The sequence below is a fragment of the Aquila chrysaetos genome, chromosome 4 (genome assembly GCF_900496995.4).
Source record: "Aquila chrysaetos chrysaetos chromosome 4, bAquChr1.4, whole genome shotgun sequence".
NCBI classification, from domain to species: Eukaryota; Metazoa; Chordata; class Aves; order Accipitriformes; family Accipitridae; genus Aquila; species Aquila chrysaetos.
In genome coordinates this window covers 76,759,593-76,784,320 of record NC_044007.1, presented here as the reverse complement: position 1 = coordinate 76,784,320, position 24,728 = coordinate 76,759,593, and the positions used below count along the sequence as shown (strand labels likewise).

The window sequence follows — 24,728 nt, the reverse complement described above, 5'->3', positions numbered from 1 at the left end:
AGGGTGCCAGGTTGCTTTTCCTGCTTAAATCTCCACATATAATCAATTTCTGCTGCAAATTTTCTTGGGTTTTTTTGTTTGTTTGTTTAGTTTTAAATGATGAAAACTATATAAAAATGGGTTAGAGGAAACAGTCCAGTCCTTTGTGGCAGCTTGGCTTCATTCCAAGGCATGCTCTCTGTGGCCTTGCCTATAATTCATCTGCTTTGTGTTCAGGTTTTCTCCAGCCAAAACATTGCAACAGGAGATTTGCAGTGAATATGCAGAAGCTGGACTTTGTATAAGCAGTGCAGAATCCTCCCCACCACCTGTCCTCCAGGAAAAAAGAAGTAAGGCTAAGTTATCTGCTGGTAACTTTGTCAATATCTTTTACATAACAAAACTTTGACATGCAGCAAAGGCAAAATAAAAAAAATATGATACTCAGTGCTGTATTTCAAATTAAGCCTTACCTGGAGCCATCTTTGTGCTTACATATCAAATGAAGAAAATCATGAACTTAAAAGGAATCTGTAGTTACTGCTGAAGGTAAGTATCTCAATGTGAGACATACGTACTAAGTGAGGTACATACAGTCATACCAGAAGTGCTCAGATATTGTGGTAATAGCTAACTATGTTGATTGTGAGATTTACTTATATTTTGGCAACTGGAAAAAAAGTGGTGCTCATGAGCAGTCTTGTGAGGGATGAGCTAGTAACTAACATTGCATTTTGTTTTACAGTCTCACCAGCCACTCACTTTGAAACGTAGGCTTTTGAAAATACTTGCTGTTCTGCTACCTGGGTTTAGCTTTAATTGATATAAAGGGGCAAATGGAAGTGCACTTAGGAAGACAGACATAATTACCTTTTAGAAACATGTAAATATATACATTTGGTTTATAAAACTTCAGTTCTCTGTTTTGAGTTGCATAAGTTTAATAACATTAAGGAATACAAAATCTGGAGGCTTGTTTTCTTATTGGCCTTTATGGAATTAAGCATTTTGCCCAATGCTTTAAGACTTAATTCTTTCGGCATTTTTACTGACTTGAGCTTCCCTGACTCTCTGATTCCATCATTGATTAGCTGATATCTTGCAAAAAAATGTCGTGGCTATATATTAAAGACAGGAGCCACAACTTGAGCCGCTTAATTCAAATTTTGTCCCTCTGAATCTGACAAACCAATGTGATGTTGAGAGATGGTTGTGCGTTCAAAATTAAGTGCTAATCAGCTTTTCAGCAAAATGTGCAAATAACTGTGGAATTCTGAGGCCACTGAACATTGAACTCCTGATAATGAAACAGCAGTACCAACAACTTCTACAGAAGTTGAATACTCATTTTCATTGAGTATTTCACCCAAGATATACTTATCCAATGGTATAAGCTATAAATACATACCCTAAAAAGTATCAGGGAAGTGGTAAGGGGTATTCTGATGAAGGACGATGTGACCAGTCCCTGTTTTGCCAGTGCAGTCACGGTGATCACAGCCTGCTTAATGACCACACACACAATGCTGGAGGGCCTCTTAGCCGTATGTTATAGGTGCTTACACAACCTTGTATGGTGTTATTTTGGAGTCCCCTTGTTTGACTTGGAATTGTGATTCTGCTGAAGTCCCAATAGTCCTAAAGCTCACTAGTTGATAAAAAAGTCCAAACCATCGAAACCTTTAATCATGCCATGCTGAGACATTTTTGTACAAATTTCCTTTTGTTCCATGGGTGCAAGAAGATATTAATAATAATGCAGTGTGATCAGGCATATTTTATAAACGTTGCAGGTTGCTTGAAAAACGTCCGGGTTTTTTTTCCCCATGATTTTTCTGGTGTAGCTGTCTTGCACCAGACAACAGCATTGTATTTTTCACTCTGTAGCCCACCTCTCAATGAGGCTAATCAGTCACACACAGTTTTCCTGCTGGCTGAAAGCCTTTTCATTCACCATGTATTTGGCTTATGCTGTCTAGACTTAAAAATTGCTTCTTTGACACTTTTTAAAAGTGACTTCTTAAAAGAAGAAGCAAAACTGAAACAAGCAAATTACAGCAGGAACAAGTTGTACCAGCACTAAAGCTTTATTATAATATAATGAAATTCTATCGTCGGGCAAAGAAAAACACAGAACTGATATGAAAAGCAGTTTAAAACTCATGTATCATCACTGCCCTTCCTCAAGCGTTTACAACATGAAAAGACGTGTATGAATAAATTTGCATTGGTTTTTGTGTTCTTGGAACAGAAATTTGTTATATGAATGGCTTCTTGAGGAACTAATAATTGACTTGGGGGGCTTAAGCAAAATTTCTCTGGTGCAGCTGCTGTCTCATTTTTAGAGAAGATAATGATTAACAACACAAATTGCCTAACAAAGGGCAAAATCTTTTCTGTTAAACTTGTTTTACTCCCTCCTGTCACAAGAAAAGCTGAAAATGCTTTCATTCCTATGAAGAATAAATTCTTAACCATCTTAAAACACATTCCTATGCGAGGAAAATAGCATGCAGTTTTCAGCTTCCTGGTGCATGGCACTAAGTGTGACCATGTTTTACCCTTCCTTCCGGATGAGACCAAAAGCCTGCCTACACCAGTACATTTCCTTTAACAGTGACGAGAAGCAGATGTCTGGGGAGAAGTTTAATATTCAGGCCTTCCCCAGTGTAACATATTTCTAGCTTCTATGATGCATCAATATGAGGACTTCTGAATCAGAGAATGCTGCTGGATCATTTTGTTCAAAAGCATCAATAACTTTAAGTATAATTTTTCCAGCCTCCCTCTTTGAACCCTTTTTTATGTTTTCCCTCTAACATATTCTGTGGTACTGAGTTCCACACTACAAGCTGTATGAAAATATATTTCCCTTTGCCATTAAATGCATGCCTTAATTATGGTAAGAGGATCATTGTGTGCTTCCAACTTCTCATATTATGAGTAATAGTGAGTTATGATATCAGAGGCAATCCCTGAGCCAACTGTGATTTTACAGGCCTGTATCATATTGCTTCTCAGTTCATTTATTTCCAGAAAGAGGAATCCCAATATTTAGTTTCTCCTCATATAAAATTATTCATTACTGGGATCATAGCTGGCCCCATCTATGTTTCTTTTCTGGCTCTGATAGCTGGAGCGGCTGTCTGAAGTCTGTAACCAACTACCTCCACAGCTGAACAGAAACTGCCAAAAAGAAAGCCTATTCACATCTGAGGTTTACTTTAGTTTTCTGTTTACTTAAATAAAACAATGGTAAGAAGCAGTTATCAGCAATGCTGCTTCATCTTAAAGTACTAAAAAGTGTAATTATTTAAAAAGATAAACTGTTGTTTTTCAAGCGAGTTCAATACCCCAAAAATTATTTGCTACAGGAGTGACAATGGGAGAACTTTATTGTTATGCTTTTGAGAGCTCGGTACATGCTGCAAGATGTTTGGTGTGAATATTCAGTAGTAATTTTAAAGAAATTGACCTCAGTTTCAGTTAGCCTCCTGTTGCTTCTTTGATAGTCATTTATCACAAATAATAAAACAAATGTGTTTGTTTTACTATTCTGTTTATTAAAACAGCCTGTGACTAACAGGAAATTGTGAAGTTTTGGAATTAAAATTTTGAATTCATAGTTATAAGAATTCACAACAGGAGACATCGTGGAATATTTTTTATCTACTGAAGTGCAGGACGATTTATTGACGTTGGTTAATGTAACAACTTAACTACTTCAGATCCATGGCAGGAATAAAGGAAGAAACCTTTTAATATTGATATCTTGCACCTGCTGACTTAAAGGTGACATTGGACTTTTTTCTTGGTGTTAGTGTTCCATTATTTGCTCTTGTAAACTTACGAAAACAGACTTCTTATTCAACAAAGAGATTGCTTCCAACTATGTTGTTTTCATGCTACCTCTTCTCTTCTAAAATTAAATTATGCCATTTCATTAGAAGTACTGAAAATGTAAGAGATGTTCATCAGTTTACACTTGGTTTGACACGTCAGCTACAACAAATGCAAAATTGTATGAAATGCTTTCATTTAATGGTCCCAGAGGAGATAAATATCAGTGTTCAGAAAGCTTTAACATCCAAATATGAAGTACAGAGAGACAGAATGGAGTTTGCAGAATGTCCTTTTGCAGAGGACAGGATGCTGATACCAACATATTTGTGCCACAGAAGGATTTCTTGTTGCCTCCTATCTGTTCCTTTTAATAAAAATACTGCAAGAAAACATTGCAAGACCCATCCAGAAAGTGGCTATTGAGCACGTACTGATCACTCACACAGGATCAATTGTAGAATGCATCAGACTTACTTCTCAGGTACAATTGATGTGTTTTTGAATCCCTGCCTTTTTTTTTTCTAGATGTCCAAACAATGACAAGGCAAGAGTGATATTAAAAACAAAAAAAGTAACAAAAGCTACTCAAATAGCCTAAATACCACTGAAATCTGTTGGAGAGCAGATACATTTGATCCCTTTGTGTAAGAGTCCTGCTCTTTTTGTTTCTTCCATATCTCCAAAATTCTTTCACCATTTGTTCAGGTAAACACACTGAAGGAAAATGAAGTTCACTTTAGGGTATGTAAATGAACAGCAGATGAAAACCTTCATAGAAACCAAGTAATGTCCTAAAAAAGATGCCAAAATTGGCTTTGTCCTGGCATAGACTAGATCTTGTTTCTCTAAAAAGGGTGTAACATGAGCCATGACATTTAATAAAATATTGGTGGTCTGTTGTATCTTTTTATGTGTCTGAGGCTGGCATATCCAATGCAACCTAAAGGACTGTGGATATCTGTGTCTCTCATGAAAGGGTAAATCAGCATTCAAGGGCAATACAGCATTTGCCTTCCAGTCAGTCAGATAGCTTTGAGGATCAGGCAGTCATGAGTCCAGAAGCTTGAAAACGAGGAATAGCCATAAGGCTATCTCAGAGCAGACTATGGAAGTACTGAGAATCCCTTGAAATAATGTCTGAGAAAGGAGTCCTAAGCTAAAGATTTTTATAATAGAGCTTCAACTCTTGAAAAAAATCAAAATGCTAAAAGGTTTTTTGGGGCATGGATTTTTTTTTTTTTTCCTTCATTTTTAGAGTGAGACATAAGCAAATACTGCATAGAGCATGGCTGGGTTTGTTTATCCTCATTGGATGGGAGTAAAAAGACATTTAAGAGGCTAAATTGCATATCTAGTTAAAAAGCAAAAGTCCCATTAATGTTTTTAGGTCTAATGCCCTGTTTTCGATTGTTATAGAGGAAGGGCATTAAAGGAACAAATTACTCCTTTAGGGACCCCAGGAGATCAGGCCCAGTCAGCATGGGTTTATGAAAGGCAGGTCCTGCTTGACTGACCTGATCTCCTTCTATTGCAAGGTAAGCCATGTAGTGGACAAGGGAAAGGCTGTGCATGTTGTCTACCTAGACTTTAGTAAAGCCTTTGACACTGTTTCCCACAGCATTCTCCTGGAGAAATTTGCTGCTCATGGCTATGACAGGTGTATGCTTTGCTGGGTAAAAAACTGGCTGGATGGCCAGGCCCAAAAAGTTGTGGTGAATGGAGTTAAATGCAGTTGGCAGCCAGTCACAAGTGGTGTTCCCCTGGGCTCAGTACTGGGGCCAGTTCTGTTTAATATCTTTATTAATGATCTGGATGTGGGGATCGAGTGCACCCTCAGTAAGTTTGCCGACAACACCAAGCTGGGAGGGAGGGTTGATCTGCTGGAGGGTAGGAAGGCTCTACAGAGGGATCTGGACAGGCTGGATCGATGGGCCAAGGCCAATTGTATGAGGTTCAACAAGGCCGAGTGCCGGGTCCTGCACTTGGGTCACAACAACCCCATGCAGCGCTACAGGCGTGGGGGAGAGTGGCTGGAAAGCTGCCCGGCAGAAAAGGACCTGGGGGTGCTGGTTGACAGCCAGCTGAAGATGAGCCAGCAGTGTGCCCAGGTGGCCAAGAAGGCCAACGTCATCCTGGCCTGTATCAGAAATAGTGTGGGCAGCAGGAGCAGGGAGGTGATTGTGCCCCTGTACTCAGCACTGGTGAGGCTGCACCTCGAGTCCTGTGTTCAGTTTTGGGCCCCTCACTGCAGGAAAGACACGGAGGTGCTGGAGCGTGTCCAGAGAAGGGCAACCAAGCTGGTGAGGGGCCTGGAGCACAAGTCTTATGAGGAGCAGCTGAGGGAACTGGGGTTGTTTAGCCTGGAGAAGAGCAGGCTGAGGGGAGACCTTATCACCCTCTACAACTACCTGAAGGGGGGTTGTAGTGAGGTGGGTGCTGGTCTCTTCTGTCAGGTGGCTGGAGATAGGACGAGAAGAAATGGCCTCAAGTTGCGGCAGGGAAGGTTTAGATTGGATATTAGGAAAAATTTCTTCACCGAAAGGGTTGTCAAGCATTGGAACAAGGTGCCCAGGGAAGTGGTTGAGTCACCATCCCTGGAGGTATTTAAAAGATGTGCAGATGTGGTGCTTAGGGACGTGGGTTAGTGGTGGACTTGCCAGTGTTAGGTTAATGGTTGGACTCAATGATCTTAAGGGTACTTTCCAACCTAAATGATTCTATGAAGATTTCTCATTTTAGGAAAAACTGAAGTGTCTATCTCATGATGCTTTAACAGCACTACATGGGCTCCAGCTTCCTTGTAAGATCTGGGTTATACATTCCTACAGTCTTTTTACCAATGATTTCTCATTTGGAAAGCAGTTTTCATTCATTTTCCTGTAACCTTCCCTCCATTTTTACCTCACATTCTTCAGCTAGAAGTGGGTTTATTCTTTACCTGCCTTTATACAACTTCTGTAGATTTCAAGAAAGAGTGAAGCCCATCTTAATTGAATCTGAGGTCTATATACCAAGTGCAATTGAGACACTTTCTGTACTTTGAGGATAGATAAAATTCTGGTTATACTTTGGCAACACATACCTCATCAAAGCAACTGACACACAATTCATAAGGTGGAATGGCTGAAAAATGGCTCATGATTGCCATGGACCAGACCCCAAGACGAGGAGCGTGTTAATTGAAAGCCTCTAATGTGCTGCTTCATAGGAAATGAGGACATACGTGCAGAATCATATATTTAAAAAAAAAAGCTCAAGGTCATCTCATGACCTCTCTTACATCTGAAGCGCCTTTTAAAAGAAAAAGATAAAAAGGTTATTAAAAAACTTATATATTTCAATTTCAAATTAAGAAAAAATTCTAATTTCTGTTTCAATATATATTACATTCACATCTCTTTCTAAAATGTGGAGCATGTGAGCAAGTAAAAGACAAGAAAAAGCAGAAACTTCATTTACCCAGTCTAGTATATATGGTCACTCAAGTCAGATGCAGTAGGTTTACATTTACAGATACATTTCTAAAATGCTTCAAAATCAACTACAGCAGCAATATACTATTTCAAAATGGCTTTTACAGAAGGTTCAAACACCATGTGTACTTTGTCAGAACTGCCTTGTTTTGCAGTCCCTGTTACGACTGGGTTAGTAGTTTAAAAATTGTCAAAGAAATGAAATGTGGAAGAGCTGTCAAATTTCAGAAAAATGCCTTGAGCTGAATTCTTTGTTTATCTGAAATACCATGGCATAAAAAATAAGAACTGTCAAAGAACTGCCAGCGTTTAAAGGAAATCAAGGTGTCAGCAGAAAGAAATCTGTTATCAATAAAATTTCCATAATAAAAACACAGGATGTGTTTTCAAACAGTGTCACTTTAAATATTCATAAATAAAAGGTAGTTTTCTTTCCTGAAAAAGTTGCCTGTTGTGGTTCATTTCACTGTTACAAATTCATTGATGTGCAGTCATTTCACTGTAGTTCTTGTCAGCAAGTTCAGCAGCCTGCTGTTACTCTGGGCTTGCCTGGCATCGGTGACAATTTCCACAGCCTCCTGAAAGTTCAGTTAGCAGCAGACGGCTCAGCATCTTCAGCCCTAAACTAAAGGTTTCTGTCTCTGTGGTCAATAGAGAATTGCAGTCATGTGCAAAGATATCAGTTTAGTTTAACCCAGACTCTTCATTTAATAATAAGACCAACAAAGTTAAGCAGAGGCAAGGTCTTAGCATTAGGCAGTGATAGAATAAGACTGTTAGAACAATATAAATTTGTCTTATTATACACATGCAATAAGAAGCTGTCTTTAATTGCATGATAGACTCAGCCTTCACCACATTTTGAGGGTTCCTCCACTCGACCCCTACTCCAGCTTTCTCAGCCTGTCTTTCCCCTTGTTCTCCATGTCTAGGCATGGGTTTTCAACATCTAAAAAGCTAATAAACGTTGCTTTTGCATTTTGTTTCAGGGACTTCTTCCTCATTGCCCCTCAGGCCAGCAGGGAAAATACAGATTGAAAGAGGTTCCTGATATGCCTACTGCCGGACTTGGGATCTGCAAGAAAAGTCCTGCTCTTCAGCAGACAAACAATGAGGGTTTCTTAATCCAAAATTCATCTTTGATGAGCTTGCCTAACAGATAAGACTATACTCATCATGTGTGAATAAACTGGGTTTTTTTCAGTGTGATTCTAAAATGGATTAAATGTATAGGCATAGACAAAAATATGTTGTGGGTTTGTTTTTTTTTTCCCTTGAGGTAATTTCATTTTTTTGAGTACTTGAATACATTCCTTTCAAATTGTGTTTATATAATAATTACTATTAGTACATACTATTTATATCACAATGTTCTATGTTTTACAACACTGAAGAGAAGGACATGTCTAGCATGGGAAATGTTTGTGCTAATGGCTCTAGTCTTAGCAAAATTATAATTGATGGCAATAAGGTCTTATGAGAAACGTTAGAAAAGCTTAAAAGGAAGTCCTACTAGCACCATTGATAATAAGTTTTGGTTGCAGTCTGTTCCTTCACCCCAACAGCTACCCAGGAGTCCCTTATTCTTGAGTTTTGCTTTACTCCTGAGCTCTAGACAAATACATTTCATGTTTATTTGTTGGTGGATGTTTGTGTACCTGATTGTGATTTGCATTTCCCTTTCAGATCTGCTAATTTCACAGTTTTTTGTAGTATTATCCTGTGAACTGAACACTAAAGTAATTTTCATGTTTAAGACTGGTACTTTGTGGTGGAACACTACTCTGAAGAGCCAGATTTGAATGTTTTTTCAGCATGTGGGATTTTTTACTGACTCCAGAAACATTCTTATTGAGATCATTATGTTATTTATGAGGTGAACAATGTTTGACCAGCAGCTGTAGAAACTGGCCTGTGTTTAAAAACCTTCCCATCTGCTGGTACTGGCCTATCAGTTTTTCCCAGAGATCTAGTAACAACAACCTGAACAAGAAATACTCCTTACTGTTCCCACACAGAAAGGCCAGCCCTAAACTCTAGCACACTGCATCCTGAGGCAAAAGCTTCCATGAAGATGGAGTCAAATAGGTGATTAAGTCTAGGCTCATGCTGGGAGTTGCATATAAACATGAAGCTGTCAGAGGGCAGACTAAAGGTGTGCCAAGGCAGACCGAATGTAATAATGAAGTCAAGCAGGCTGGTAAGTTTCTGTAAGCACAGAATTCCTTATAACTAAGTATTTCCCTTGAAATAATTGCTTCCATGTTCATCCATTGAAATGTATGATCATTCAAAAAAAAAAAAAAGGAAGGTGGTTATAGGATTGTATCCATCCAGAAGATTATATTCAATCTCATAATCCTCAAAGGTGGCATTACCTCCCCACCCACATATGCACACACAAAATTAAAAAAAAGGTAGAATAATCTGATCATTGCCTTAGATTTTTTTTGCCAAGTTACTTTATCAACACAAATGCAGCGTTCCCAAGGTTAGAATGTGACATTCTGGATTCTAAAAATTGTTTCTGGAAATGTTTTGACCTGCACTACATAATTTTGATAAGATAAACAGATATTTTAATGATTTCACTAACCATGTAAATTAAATGTATTTCAGTTGCACAGTCGACAGTGGTTTTTTGCCTTTTGGAGTGTTGGATTTGGTTTGGTTTTTTTTCATAATGCATGTTATGAAGTCATAACGGTTTTAATATGCCTCTTTTAAAGGTTACATATATTTTCTCTCATTTCTGAATAAACATTTTTGCTGTAGGTGTTACACTCAGGGAAGTTTTGGAAGTTTACTGTACACCAGGTGCTCTTGAGAGAAGATAACTCGTTTCAGACTTATTTAAAATGTATCGAATAAGATGATTGCTTACCAACTGGAAATACTACAATTTCACTTCTACAGCAGAATATTTCCGTTAGGCCTGTCTGCCTGTCAACACTATACATTCTGATCACCACTTTCATTTTATCTTTATAAGCATAACCATCACTATCAAGTAGTGTGGCAGAACCATTTAAAGAAAAGTGGGGACAAAAAAAAAAAAAAAAAGCCTGTCTTAAAAACAGTATTTGCTGCTACTCAAAAAAACCCCAAACCTAAGAAAGTCTAACTGCTATCCTTCTTTAACTTTGTACTAGCAAGTTATTACTTGGTATAATAACAATAGTGATTTTAACATCTTGAAATTTCTTCACTATGAGCCCTCCAAATATATTCAGTATTTGAACTATAGTTCAAAGTTAGCTACACCCTTTCTGCTTTTTGCCAGTGGTTGTTACTAACTTAAGTAGGAAAAAAGAAGTGGAAGCGTGGTGGTGCGCTCTCTCAAAGATTAAACTTTCTGAATCTTTGACAGTCTTTTAAATAGTGAACAGTGTGTACCATTTGTTCTTTTTGGTGTCTTTAATGGAAATTAATGGTTTGAGAATGTCATGGTTTAACCCCAGCCAGCAACTAAGCACCACGCAGCTGCTCACTCACTCCCCCTCCCACCCAGTGGGATGGGGGAGAAAATCGGAAAAAAAAAAAAGTAAAACTCTGGGGTTGAGATAAGAACAGTTTAATAGAACAGAAAGGAAGAAACTAATAATGATAATAATAACAATAATAAAATGACAATAATAATAATAATAAATGGATTGGAATATACTAAACAAGCAATGCACAGTGCAGTTGCTCACAACTTGCTGACTGCTGCCCAGTTAGTTCCCGAGCAGCGATCCGCCCTCCCAGGCCAACTCTTCCCAGTTTATATACCAGACATGACGTCACATGGTATGGAATACCCCTTTGGCCAGTTTGGGTCAGCTGCCCTGGCTGTGTCCCCTCCCAACTCCTTGTACCCCTCCAGCCTTCTTGCTGGCTGGGCATGAGAAGCTGAAAAATCCTTGACTTGGTATAAACACTACTTGGCAACAACTGAAAACATCAGTGTGTTAGCAACATTCTTCTCATACTGAACCCAAAACATAGCACTATACCAGCTGCTAGAAAGAAAATTAACTCTATCCCAGCCAAAACCAGGACAGAAAATAAATAAATAAAATTTCATAGAAATGGTCAGTTGTGGAAAAGTGGCATAAAATGGAATAAAACCTTAAATCTGTAATACTGTGGGAAATGTGGTATAGCTTACAGATAAGTTTTGCTGGTAGTGCTACCTAAAATAAAATTCACCTAGACTTACCGTCTTTCCTTTCATCACAGTCCTTTGTTTCATTTTCCTCTGCTATTACTTATTCTTGTACCTCATTCTATCAAATGAACTACTGATTAAGAGGAGGGATAAATACTGTTTTCCATTTACTTTTTCTAGTCATGCCACTATGTTGATCTGTCTGTCCTATCAATACAGTTTGAATCCTGCAAAAAATCAGATATATCCCAAATGAGAAAATTAATTACAATTTATACAATAAATGAAACTTGTTTTGCTCACTTCCTGGGCTATTCAGAAGTTGAATGGTTCTGTTAATCCACAAAAGGCTCCATTTCATTTTTTTTAAGTAACATAGTCGTGGCCCTCACAAGAGTATATGGAGTGACCAGTAAAGAGGAAGCTAAAGAGCTCTTCAGAAAGCGTATTGAGCTCCACACTTCCTTAGCCTTTTGACTAAACTAAATTGTGGCCTAAACCCTGTACTAGGCACACTCTACTGCAGTGAAATGAATTTTTTGTAGCACTTTCTTTTAATTCTAGCATTACAGCCTTGCTTGCAACTATCCATATATACTTATGTCTATTTTTATATATTTTATATATATATGTATGTGTGTATATATGTAGGTGTGCATATATATACACACACATACGCAGTGTGCGTAGGGCTTCAAACAAGAGGGGATAGTAGAAGCAGCACTCTGTTCTTTGTTGTATTTTATTTCACTCTATTTCTTATTCCAGTGTCTCCTGTTTTCAACGTACTACAGATTTCCCTTAGCAATGCATAACAGCAATACAAAAGATATTAAGAGACAGAGTTTGAGAACAACAGCGTTTTTCATCATATCTGAGTATACAAAAATTAATTTGGAAAGGACACAGATACTAGTAGATAGAAAATAAAGCATTATGCTTTATTCCTTCTGTAGTTAGTTAAAAATAGAGGTGTCTAAACTGCCACCAATATAGCTGCAGAGTTAACCACTTCTTGAGATGAATGGCTTCTTTCTGGATGCAAATGTTGTCATCATTTACACTCAGCTATACTCAGTTCTTATTTTTAAGGTTATCTATGTCATAAGCAGTAAGAACATTTTTTGCTTCAGTGAAAGCTGAGACTCTAGGACGCACTTAATACGATAATATTTTTTTGCTGGAGATTAAGGGGATAGAAATGCACTACCACTTAGGTTTACAAGTGACAATTTAAATAAGGGTAATGTTACTGTGTATATGTGCAAAATTGTAATTTAAGTCCCTTTCCCTCAAGAGACTTTTCTAGTGAATACTTTCAAAGTATGCAATAGCAATTCCATTTAAGGGCAAATATTTCTTCATTATACAGAACAGTTTATATCATGCTGATGTTACTATTTCAAAGAGAATAGCAGTTTCAAAGTTTGGTATTATTGTCTGTGATAGGTATCTGTCCAAACCAGTGGTAAGATTCTGGGTTTGTATACATACATAGCTAGTATATTTTTAGCTTGTTGCTTTAACTTGGTGCTAATCCTTATATGAATATTCATTAATAGATACCTAAGATATAGTCACAACTAAGAGGATTCGTATTATCTCATTAGCATTTTGAATTTGAATTTCTCAGACTTTTTTTCTACATTTCTTAATAGAGATGTTTTTGAGCTAGGACATTTACCATTTTTTTAATGTATCATTTCTTTTCCAAGTTATCTCTTTTCTCTCGTTAGTTCTTTTCAAAACTTGTTAGCTGGAAGGTTTGTATTGTTCATGTCTATTTGTCGTATTAGATTCCCAGAATCTCATCAGAACCATGTCAAATTACATCAATCCAAACTGTGTCCTGGGCTTCTGATAAGAGAGTGCTATAGGAAAAGCATGGTTTGAAGGCTGTTGGAAGACGAGCAGCTTTATCATCATCACAGAAATACTATAAGAGATGCAATAATTTATGGAATGTTCACAACATGTTTTTTTGTTGTACCATAGTAATGTGAAAATTTCAGTAGCCTATGCTTTACAAAAAGTGTACAGAATGCTGGGGTTAATTTTATAGGGGTATTTGCAACCCCTGCTGGATTCTCTTTCTCCAAAGAAGAGAGGTAGAGATAGCTTTCATTCTGCCCCCAGAAAAGAGTAAAATACTGAAATAGGAAATTAAAAAATGCTCCCTGAATTTAAATAAGTTACAGGATATTGCTGCCCTAGCTATAGGGCTAGGAACATAGCAAAATTGCATCCTCTGGCTGCACAAGCTCTACCAGGAAATCTTCTGGCATAGATGCAGATAAACCAGGCAGAGTGCCTTTCCACTTCTGCATTATGTAGTACCTGACAAAAGACAGTCTATCAGAAAAATGTACGTTATCATATGCTGCTGCTACTGTTACACTCGGGTGCCTCTAGAGTTTGGACAAGCCAAGGCACACAGAGAATGAACCTTTCTCATTTCATCCCTGGACTAGTGAGGCACAGAAACTAAGTCTGTCAGAACCAAAGAAGAATTGGCCTGTTTCTTGAAGTGTGCTAGGGCTTTCTCTGGCAAAGTTCGTATCTTTCAGAGAACACTGCTTAATTCCTTTTTTCAGCATTTTGTGAATGATTGAAAGATCTGGCAGGAGATTTCATACACTGCCCTAAATTTCCTCAGGAGGAAGCAAGAGCTTTGAAGGGACAAGTCTTAAGTTTTTCTCCCACCCCTACCTACCTACTCCCCCACCCCCCAGGCTAGTTTCTGTTGCGACAGGTTTAACTTGCATAAATCCCTTAAATCATTCAATATCCTTTTGGGACTGAGATTAGAAAAATTTTCAGGCTGCAATTACCAGCTCATTGAGGGAGGGAAAAAAACCAAGATATGTTCCTGAAAGTTCTTCCGCAGTGAAGGGCAGCAATGTCATCTCAGCCAGTATTTTCTATTTGCTCAAGTGATTCACTCGGTGAGAATGACACCTTGTCCCGTATGTATGATCTTGCTATTCCTTTCCCATATGTCTTGCCCTAATGATCCTCCTAGCCAGTGGTACACAGTGTAATACATTGCCTTTTTCATACTGGGGTTTTGTTGGTGCTCTAGAGTAAATTGTTTTTAACTGCTGTTGTGAATCTGATGCTGGGAACATGTTTAAAAGAGTTTATGGGATTCCCTAGCAGTGGCTCCATCAAACTCTGAGAGCCAGAAGATTGCCTCCACTGTATTTAGTAATAACAGAAAACTGAATTTCCTATAGGTCAGTCCAAAACACTGGCTACCTGTACACTATAACTCTGTCAAATCCTTTGAGTAATTTTCATTGGGGATTTCCTACGCAATGTTGCCAGTTTTACTGTGAGTCTTACAAATATTGGTGGGTTTAGCCCCCATAGTCAGAAGAAAAAGCTTAGATATTTTCAAAACACCAGAGGCAAAGAAATATCTAGCATTTATTGGTTTTTTTAGAAATCATATAACTTTTATTCCAGTTGTGACTTTAGTGGGTGTCCTGGTTTCAGCTGGGATAGAGTTAATTTTCTTCCTAGTAGCTGGTATAGTGCTATGTTTTGGATTCAGTATGAGAAGAATGTTGATAACACACTGATGTTTTCAGTTGTGGCTAAGTAGTGTTTATACTGAGTCAAGGATTCTTCAGCAAGAAGGCTGGAGGGGCACAAGAAGTTGGGAGGGGACACAGCCAGGACAGCTGACCCAAACTGGCCAAAGGGGTATTCCACACCATGTGACGTCATGTCCGGTATATAAACTGGGGGGAGTTGGCCTGGGAGGGATCGCTGCTCAGGAACTCACTGGGCACCGGTCAGCGGGTGGTGAGCAATGCATTGTGCATCACTTGTTTTGTATATTCCAATCCTTCTATTATTATTGTCATTTTATTATTGTTATTATTATCATTATTAGTTTCTTCCTTTCTGTTCTATTAAACTGTTCTTATCTCAACCCACGAGTTTTACCTTTTTCCTTCTGATTCTCTCCCTCATCTCACTGGGTGGGGGGAAGTGATTGGCTGCATGGTGCTTAGTTGCTGGCTGGGGTTAAACCGCAACAGTGGGACAGACCAATAGATTCTGAAAAAATAAATACCAACCACAGTGGATTCCGAACAAAGTGTTCACGTGCACCCAACACACGCCTCCCTTGTATCAAAGGGACTCTCTGACTTCTGTGGGGTTTAGCTTAGACTCAGAAAGCTGTGTGTATAATCATGATGGGAGTGAAAGAGAGCAATTTCACATCATTCCTGTTTTGGGGCTCTGTCAGGTACAGACTAGGTTTAACATATCTGTGTTTCCTATGTACCACCTCTCTAGTGCCACCACTGATGGCATACGTGACAGTAAGGTTCAACATAAGGAGGGCTTCTCACGTCTCAAAATATGTCTCTGAGGTTATGTCTTTTCTGCCAAAGTAGCTTATGTTAAGGTAATCTAGTCTAAATGGCTGCACCACAGTGAAATAATACTTGAACTACAATGTCCAAAGTAGTGTTGCTAGTTCACTTACAGCTCTAAGACCTTTTACTGACACATCTCATCATTTTTATTGCTGCAATAATATGATCTACTTTAGAAATTCCTTTGTGCTAGTACCGCAAAGAAAATTTTCTGCCTTGTTGGATACATGTGGGAGTTGTGAGAAGGCATTAGGAGTCCAATAGAATCTGATAACTTTCATCTGCATTGACACAGCACTGTGGTCTTTTTAAATATGATGAGATCAAAATTCAGCTTGTATCCCTGGACAGGCCAGCAGACCAAGTAAAACAGCCACAATATGCTCACATTTTCAAGGGTGCATGGACTCTAGCTAGGACCAACCCCCAAGCTGTAACTTGAGTCATCTTTAAAGCAAAGACAAGACTTGGAACTAGTCAGGTTGGGTGGATGAATCAAGTTATTTATATTTTTAGACTCCCAAAGTTTGCAAGTTATTGCTGGCATGCTGTATGTTATGCAATGTTGCCATCAAATATACTACATTGAAAAGGAAGGGAAAAATTAGTTTGGGAAACAAGAATGAGCATTTGGCTGATTCTGTAGAATCCCTAGCTCTTTAGTGTGCACAGTGGGCTTTTTGTCAGCTGGTTATTTTTTTGATTGCAAACTGAAGTCACGAGGGACAGACTCCAGTGAAATCACTATCTCCAAACTGGCCGTGAGATAGTCAGAAATCCCTCAGGCAGGGAATAGAATTCTCTTTCTTCAGTATAAATTTCTATAGTTTGATAAATAAATGATGAGCTACATTTGCCCACAGTTTCCAGACTCTTGTGCAGTTCAGTCTGAGACCAGGAATTCATGAATAATTAGGAACCAGCGTTCCTCCCATTGTATGTTGGTGCCAAAATTCCTATTTATCTTACTGGGAACAGGAAAAGGTCTTTTTCACTCAACCTTGCTGCTAGTAAGGAAAATCAAATTTCTTCTAAGGCCAAAAATGCGCTAACAATGCCGTATTTTTATGGTAACAACAGTAAATGAATTTAATGTTTCAGTTCTTCAGTTTTGCCAAATTGTCATCTAAAGCAACAATAAGAATATGAGTCCTGTTTGTTCTGCCAATTTCTGAAGGTATCATAGAGGTTAAATAACAAATACCTAATGTTTCTGCTTTGGATGGTGTTATAAAGGAAATTGGATAAACACTGGAACATAAATCAAGAAAAGGTGCTAGAAAATGATGCCATCAGTTAGAAAAATGTGCCATACTAATACCTGATCCGTCCTCTTACTTGCTGAAAGTAGAAAAGAGAAAAGCATTTAGTATCTTGAGTAGTCCAGGCACTGATTGATTGCATCCCATAATGCTTTCTAATGTATCTTCTCGAATACCTTATAAATCACATGCAGCCTTTTTCTCTTTAAATGCTACTTTATCAATTCTCAATTGCTCAACTTTCAAAATAAATAAAGAAAATTAGGGTCTGACCAGTTGGGGTTTCTCTTCCTACTGAGGGCCGTGATTCAGTTCAGTATTTAGGTGCATGTGTAGCCTGAAGCAGGTGCAGAGTCCCATTAAAGATCTGCGCTTACGTACCTTTGTGAATGAAGACCATTTTCAGTCTTTTAAAACACTGTGAAATTTGGTGCATGTTAGAAAATCATTCTACAGGAAAAAGGTCACACAAAGAAACAAGGAAAGCTGTTCTTTTTCATGAATATAATTATGAGCTTGAGGTTCAAATCTGTGATACAGCGAGTTTTACGCAGCTTCACATTTCACTGCTATTGTGTGTGTGTGTCTTTTACACTTGTTTCTGTATGCAAGTTGACTAGAGAGTTGTAACCACCCTAATGAGCCCCAAATCATGAGAAAGCTGCGAAACTCACAAACTGGAGAAGGCAGTTCTGCTTGTTGTTCCACCCTGCTCTTTGCAAACCTTTTGCTTGGTAAAAGGAGATGAGTATGTCTTGAGAGGTTTGGAAATGTAAATGCAGTGTTGAGGAGCACCTGGATCTGATGACAACCAGCCTGAGTGGAATCTTTAATCTCTCTGATCTGTGTAATCCTGCTGAAAATTCTTTGTCCTAGCCAATAAGTCGAGGAGTAGCCCAGTACAAATTGGCTTTTCCCATCAAGCAAGAAAAAAAAGAGCAGGAGAAGATGACAAAAAGTAGGTCACAGGGATAAAAAGAGGAAGCACATTTACAAAGAAGGGAAAAGTAACTAACAAGGCCTTTGCCACTCAAACCTTATCTATACTTCTATGGTTTCATTTTTATTTATTTCAGGCACCTGGGCACTGCCATCTCCTTCTCCCGAGCTGCAGTTAATTTCAGCCCTATGTTTTCAAGCCTGGGAAACTGTTCAAGCTTGGGTCTGTTTGTAACTTCTTGTGGGGAATATCTTGCAAAGCCTTCTTTAGGCAAGAACTACACCTTACATTTCTTTAAGCATAGATGCACACAGGGTTTTGAAACAGATAAGGAAATACATAGTGATGGTGGAGAATGTTGTAACTCTGGTAGAAAGTATGGTTCAGCAAAATATTGATAATTATGGAGTTTTACAGAAGCTGTCAATCTTGTTGAATAGAGATGAAATAACAGCTTTTATTATGCATTCCTTTAGCCCACTTTTTTAAAGGATGTAGGAAATAAGGCTGAGAGATTATATAAAATAGCAATAGAGAAAGTCTTTATCTGAGTCAGGAAACCAAGTTCAGGACACCTTCTGCCGTTCCCTCCTCTCCCACCTGCCAATGAAAGCAAGCAGAGCACTACATCTCAGTATTCGGATCTGTTTTAAATTGCAACCAACTAATATGCTGTCCTTCTGAAATACACTAGTAGAAATTTCTTCTGAAAATATTCTAATATGGTTATTATAATATAAAATTATATTCTGGTTTTCTGTATAGGCATCTTTTGGTGTTCTCCTTATTTTTCCACCCAAAAAATTGTTATTTATGGAATCAGAAGTCATAAATGGAAAACAGCCTATGAGATCACTCAGTCCATCTCCCGTCATGGGGAAAGGCTAATAAAGATAAGCCAACTTTTTTATAAATAGTCAGCAAGAATGATGCAGAAAACTGTAACCAAAGCAAGCCCATGTGTAGCATACAGTAGCCACTCTTTCCTAACTATAATGACAGGGAATTTCAGAGATTTCTAGGATCCCTGTCTTAAAACTCTGCCCTCATTTACTCGCTAATGTGTGGATGATTTTCCAGTTTCTGATAGAAATCATCTCTCCTACAGATATGATATACTTTTCCTACCAGACTTATTTTGGGGGGCTTTGAAGAGCAACATGAAGTGCATTTGAAAGTATTTCCAGAGTCTGACTTCAAATTGAATGACCAGGGTGCTTGTCATACTTACAGAGCAGAACCATGATGGTTGTGTTCCTCATGGGGCCTATGCAACTGCCATCACACCGCAGTTGCAGAGTTACTGGAACCTGAGCCAGTGTCATGCGATCCACGTATTTTCCCAAGTGTGTCAGTTGCCTCTCCTCATGTAAAGCCTTGGTAGTCTGGACAGTTTTAGTCACCACAGTGCAAAATCAGGATAATGCCATTGGTTTCCTTAGAATAAACAAGGTCCTTACAGTGGGAAGGAGAGGAGAAAAGAAGGAAATGGCATTGTTCAGCACAGTTCAAGAATAAAGTGTAGGTTTTTAAAGCACATCTGTCCAAAGTAAACTTCCCTGTGAAGTAACACTGCTCTCCTGTAAGTTATTGTTGAAAAGATTTACATTTAATGGGAACAATGAATAATCCTCCTCATTCTTCACTCATCCTGTCAGTGAACTCATGTACTATGCAGGACTTAAGGCTTATCACAAAATGCTAGAGGATCAGAGGACTGCAGGGATAAAGTGACTGTCAAGTTCTGTTGAAATTAGAAAACACAGAGCTGTGTTGAGTTGCCAGACCTGCTCAGATTCTCAAGACTGAAGGCTGGTACCATACATAGTGCTGTGTCCAGCCTCCTCATAGCAAGACTTAACCGCCTTGGTTAATATGCTATACTCAGGAGCAAGATCGAAGTCTGAAGTGAGGTTGGAGGGTGAGGGACTAATTCCTTTCCATATGGAACTGGCATGGATCAAGATTAGTGCTTTATAAATCACTGGACAAACAACAACATGAAACAGGTGAGACAAAAAAAAGAGACCTTTGCTTATTTTCTGTTATGTCATACTTTTCTCCATTAACTCTCTACCTCTGAAATGTCTATGTATTTGAGAAGGTGAGGATTGTTGGACGCATGTGGTGACTGTCTTCTCCAAGGTCAGAGGTGATACCAGATACATTCTGTGAACATGAGCAAAGTTTCATCTTCTAAAAACTGTCAGATTAGCACCATATGCCAGTTAGAAATACACATGAAAATGTTAAGTAGCAAAGAAAGCAGCCTTTTTAGATGTTTTATGATACAAATTAGTATATTATTGATGTCAGGTACAGTAAAAGTACAGTGTTGATGCCTTGCTTTTTTCTCCAATATATTGTTCCACATGCAATAATGGTCAAAAGGACAGATTTCACTACCTTGCTACACATTGGTTCAAGGACCATGCACCAGACTGCGAGTAGTGCACTGTTCTCCTGACCATGTGAAATAGGAATTTCATTGTATTTTCAAAGCCACTTTTTTTTTTCCTTGGGGACATTATGGTCAATTGTTTTTGCTATCCATATCTGGCCACAGTGATATTAACCTGTGACATTAGCCACACACATCTGGATGCACAGAGGTCTGTTGGCATTCTGGCAGAGTAGAGAACCTGCCTTCTTTAAGGTCTGTGGCTCAAATCTCCCTAGCTGGGTAACAACTGACACATCTTTGATGCCCTTGATGTTCTCCAAGCAGTTTCTTGCAGACAGACATCCTTGTCAAAAGTGACGTGCTGGACAGCATGTTTAACAAAGAGACAAAGGACTACAACAGCAGTACAGAGGATGAACTTCTGCCCCTTTCTCTTCTATCTGGCATATTCTGTGAACACTAAATTCCACTTAAAAATCAAAGTAAAATGAAGCAGTCTTTCCACGCAAATCCTCCCATCGTGGAGAGGGACCCATTGATCAGGGCAGTAGAGAGCCCTGTGACAGCAGTAGCCTGCAGGGCGTCCTCGTGGTTACAGCATCGGCACTCTGCTGCCCCACATCGCGAAGTCAACCTCTCTCCTGCTGAGCATCAACACGGCGAGTGATTCACTGAACACAACAGAAATACAGGAAGAAGTCAGGGAAACTGAAAATGAGGAGGGAGGACAAGAGAAATGCCAATATTCCCAGCACAATTCCCCAACAAAAGACTGAGAACAACAACAATTAGCTATAAAAGTTAAGCCACTCTGTAAGGAAAATAAAGATGTTGTGAACTACTGTTCCAAAATATCAGATCTTTGATAAAAAAATGATAAGTCTGATGAAGAAAAGTGCTTTTAAAAAGATATTTAGGTTTCTGTAAACAGAAGAGCCTGAAAATCCCCCCTCATGGTAAATGAAAATTATATAGTGATACTTGCACTTATTTATTAACTTCCTTCGTGAATTTAATCTTCTTTGTGCGTATTTTCTGTACAGATTTTTTCTCTAAATTATAAATGCATTCATTTCTAATGTTGTAAGCACCGGAAAAGATTTTATATGTTTCACCTAAAAGATTCACAATATGCTCAGTTTGAAAAATTTGGTTTCCTGTGCTCATGTGTTCACTCACAAGATCCACATTTAAAAATGTCCTCAAGGGTATGAAAAATGTTGCTAGGTTGAAAGAAATGTTCTTCACAGTGTGTACAGAATTTGTTTAAACAAGCAGCTGACAGAATGCAAGACTACAACTCAAGAGTGCTGTGATTTAGAAAAAAAAACAGAAAAAAAATCAGGAAAAAGACATACAGAATTACAAAGTGATGAACTACAGATTGAAAATATGGGAAAAAACCAAACCTTAAGTAATCTGAGAAAGTACACAACTACAGATGATACAGAAATCTTAACCACAAAGAGTTAATCTCTGGTTAAATATTTTTTAAGAAATGTGTGTTATTAGAAAATTGAACCATCTCAAGGACGAAGCATAGTTATATGCTAAGAGTATTAGAAAAAAATAGCCTGAGAGAGAATGTAAGTGCTGAGAAAAAGTGAAATGTGAATCATTACATCAGCAGAAAATACAAACTTAGAAACTGCATTAATTCATGCTGTTCTGAAATGGGAAAGTATCTAAACTTAGTTATTTTATTTTACATTTATTCTGAAAGACAGAATGAACCCTACAGTACAAGGCAAGAGTGATGCTGTAAGTGTGTACGTTGTTTAAAATACTAAGCAGACATTGTAATAGTAAGCAGCCTTTGTCACTTGCAGACAGTGGTCTAAAAGTTTAAGAGTCAGTAAGGCACCACTCACTGTGCAGGATGAGGAGCAACACAGTTGTTCCTCTGTTAAAATTTTACTTTAACCTGAGAAGCTTTAGTGCTGAGACAGAGGACTTACAAATAACTTTGGAGAAGGCAAGCTGCCACGGCCTCTGCAGTCACTGCAGGCAGTGCTCATCATCAGTGCCCAAAGGCTGGATGCAGGAGGCTAATTTGCAAAGCTGTCAAGATGATCTGGGAGACGCAGAAGTCACAAGAGCTGACCTGGAGAAGACCCTGAGGGTTCAGTAGAACATACAAACATCTGTCTCCCAAACACCTCCAGGGAAAGAGTCACATCCAGAGTCCTCCAATCTCAGCTGAGGAATGCCGAGCAAGCTTATATTGCTGAACACCAAGAAAACAAGGTTTAATTTGAAAGTCTCCATTAGCTGGTGTTCCAGTCTAGGAAAATTCTTGAAAATCATCCCACGGCTATAGTGTTGAATATCTCCTGATATGTTAATGGCCTCTTCATAAAGCAACTTTTCAACATTTCTGCATACTATAAACTGTTTCTTAAATTGACACAATCCCCTATCAGTATCAGGACACAGAAGTGAATTTTACTTTATTGGTGTGCGGATTATGCATGGAAGCTAGATCAAAACCCTACAGAGTGTATAATTATCTCCATTCAAGGAATGGGGTTCCACTATCTTACACCTTCTCAGAGACTTTCCTACAATCATCTTGATTAGAGACAACATTTGAAATGATACCTGGCCACAGGTTTTGGGCCAACCACCCTTCCAGCAGTCCATTGTATATGAAAAATTTTGGCATCTTTAACATTTGATGAATTGTTAAAACGAGGAGAAAATGCACTGATTTCTGTTACTGCATTTGTTACATATTTCATGCACGGTATGTCTGTGAGTTATTTATACATTGTATTTCCACTAATTGCTATGCATGGTGTAATCCTCTAAATTTGATAGTTTATTTCAGCTCCTGTTAGGGAGACTGAAACGTGTTGAACAGGAGCACAACAAATATTGAATGACAAGTATCAGACGATGAAACACCCTTCTTCAACACCAACTTTAATAGGTGAACAATTGTTCTATCATTCTTGAAACATGCTGGATTTAGCAAGGCAAATTCACTGCCTGTTGTTTGCCACATCTCTTGGAAGAATTTTTTTAAAAACATTGAAAAGCTCTGATTTCACATATAATGTCTTCTGTTGTACAGCTTATATAAATCAATATTGCTGACTGAGGGTATCTAAATAAGTGGATGCACTTATGTGACTATTCAGATCTGGTAAACTCAAGTTTCATTTCATTTTAATCACATTTCATTCTTTAAAACTACTCCATTTTTTTCATATCAAAGGACAAGATGAATGAACTGCTTGCCATGTCTATCCCTGTTCTTTAGTGTAAGTATTGTAATTGCTTGGTCTCTATCTATAATTATATCATTTAATTGATGTTATGAAAAGGGGTCTGTGTGTTGTCCCATTTGACTCTGTTTAACCTAAAGAGGAGAGAAGTGACAGGGATGAGATGGATTTCAGTTTCTGCATGGGCACAGGGCAGATCCTCTAATAGGGAAGCTCAGAAAGATCCAGTGGGAGGAAGCAGCGGGAGATGCACATGACTGGGGTATAATCCTACTGGCATGTACTCCTAGGAGGACCCATTCTCTCAAGTTCAGAGAATCAAAGGTGAGGGAATTTGTTTCTTCTGTGCATGTCACAAGTACCAAAGAGTAAGGCGTTGGAAGGAAGGTGCTTTGATAGAGCAACATCTCTCCAAGACTCTCCTTTGCCACTACGTCACAACATGGTTTGGCAAATTCACTTGCCTGGAAGGATATTCTGTTAATCACTTTATCTGCTGTAGACAAATAACACAGATTATATGATATAATCTTATGATATAAAGAAAGAAGAAGAGACTCATGGAGCCATGATACTGAAATATCAACATCATTAGCAGATGAAAATGATGTGACAGTTGCTCTCATGAGGGAATTTCCCTCAACAGTCTTGACCAATATGTTAGTTTGTCCCTCTGATAGCTGAAGTTGCTGTTTTGCCAGCTTCTTAACCTCTCAGAGATGGCTGAATCTCAATGCTGATGGAATTGAATCCAGTTTGTAAAATGCTATGAGATCATTTGGGTTGAAAGATGCTATATAAATATGATTTTTAAAAATAAATGTACTGTAAATTATGGGACAGCTTTGATTTACAACTGCTTAAGGGGTTTTAAATGTTACATTCCATACAGTCACTTTGACAGTTTGGATGCTACAAGACTTAGTAGTCCCAGAGCAATACATAGCCAGAGGGAGAGAAAATTAAAGGCCTATGATTTTTGTTTCTTTCTGTTTCAGGATATGGTTCACCAAAACCCACATTTAAAACAAAATGGCTTTTTCATTGGTCAGT

At 38.4% G+C, this 24,728-nt stretch overlaps 2 long non-coding RNA genes across 3 annotated transcripts in view; one reads left to right on the top strand and one right to left on the bottom strand.

Moving 5' to 3' along the window:
- The window catches only part of LOC115340171, a 48,926-nt gene extending 39,003 nt beyond the window's left edge, over positions 1–9,923 (top strand). Inside the window, exons 4-5 of the long non-coding RNA XR_003922948.1 lie at positions 217–329; positions 8,285–9,923. This is a non-coding gene — a long non-coding RNA (uncharacterized LOC115340171). The remainder of the gene's footprint in view (positions 1–216; positions 330–8,284) is intronic.
- Positions 1–24,728, bottom strand: part of LOC121233271 — a 144,146-nt gene that overhangs the window by 104,999 nt on the left and 14,419 nt on the right. The window lies entirely within an intron of this gene.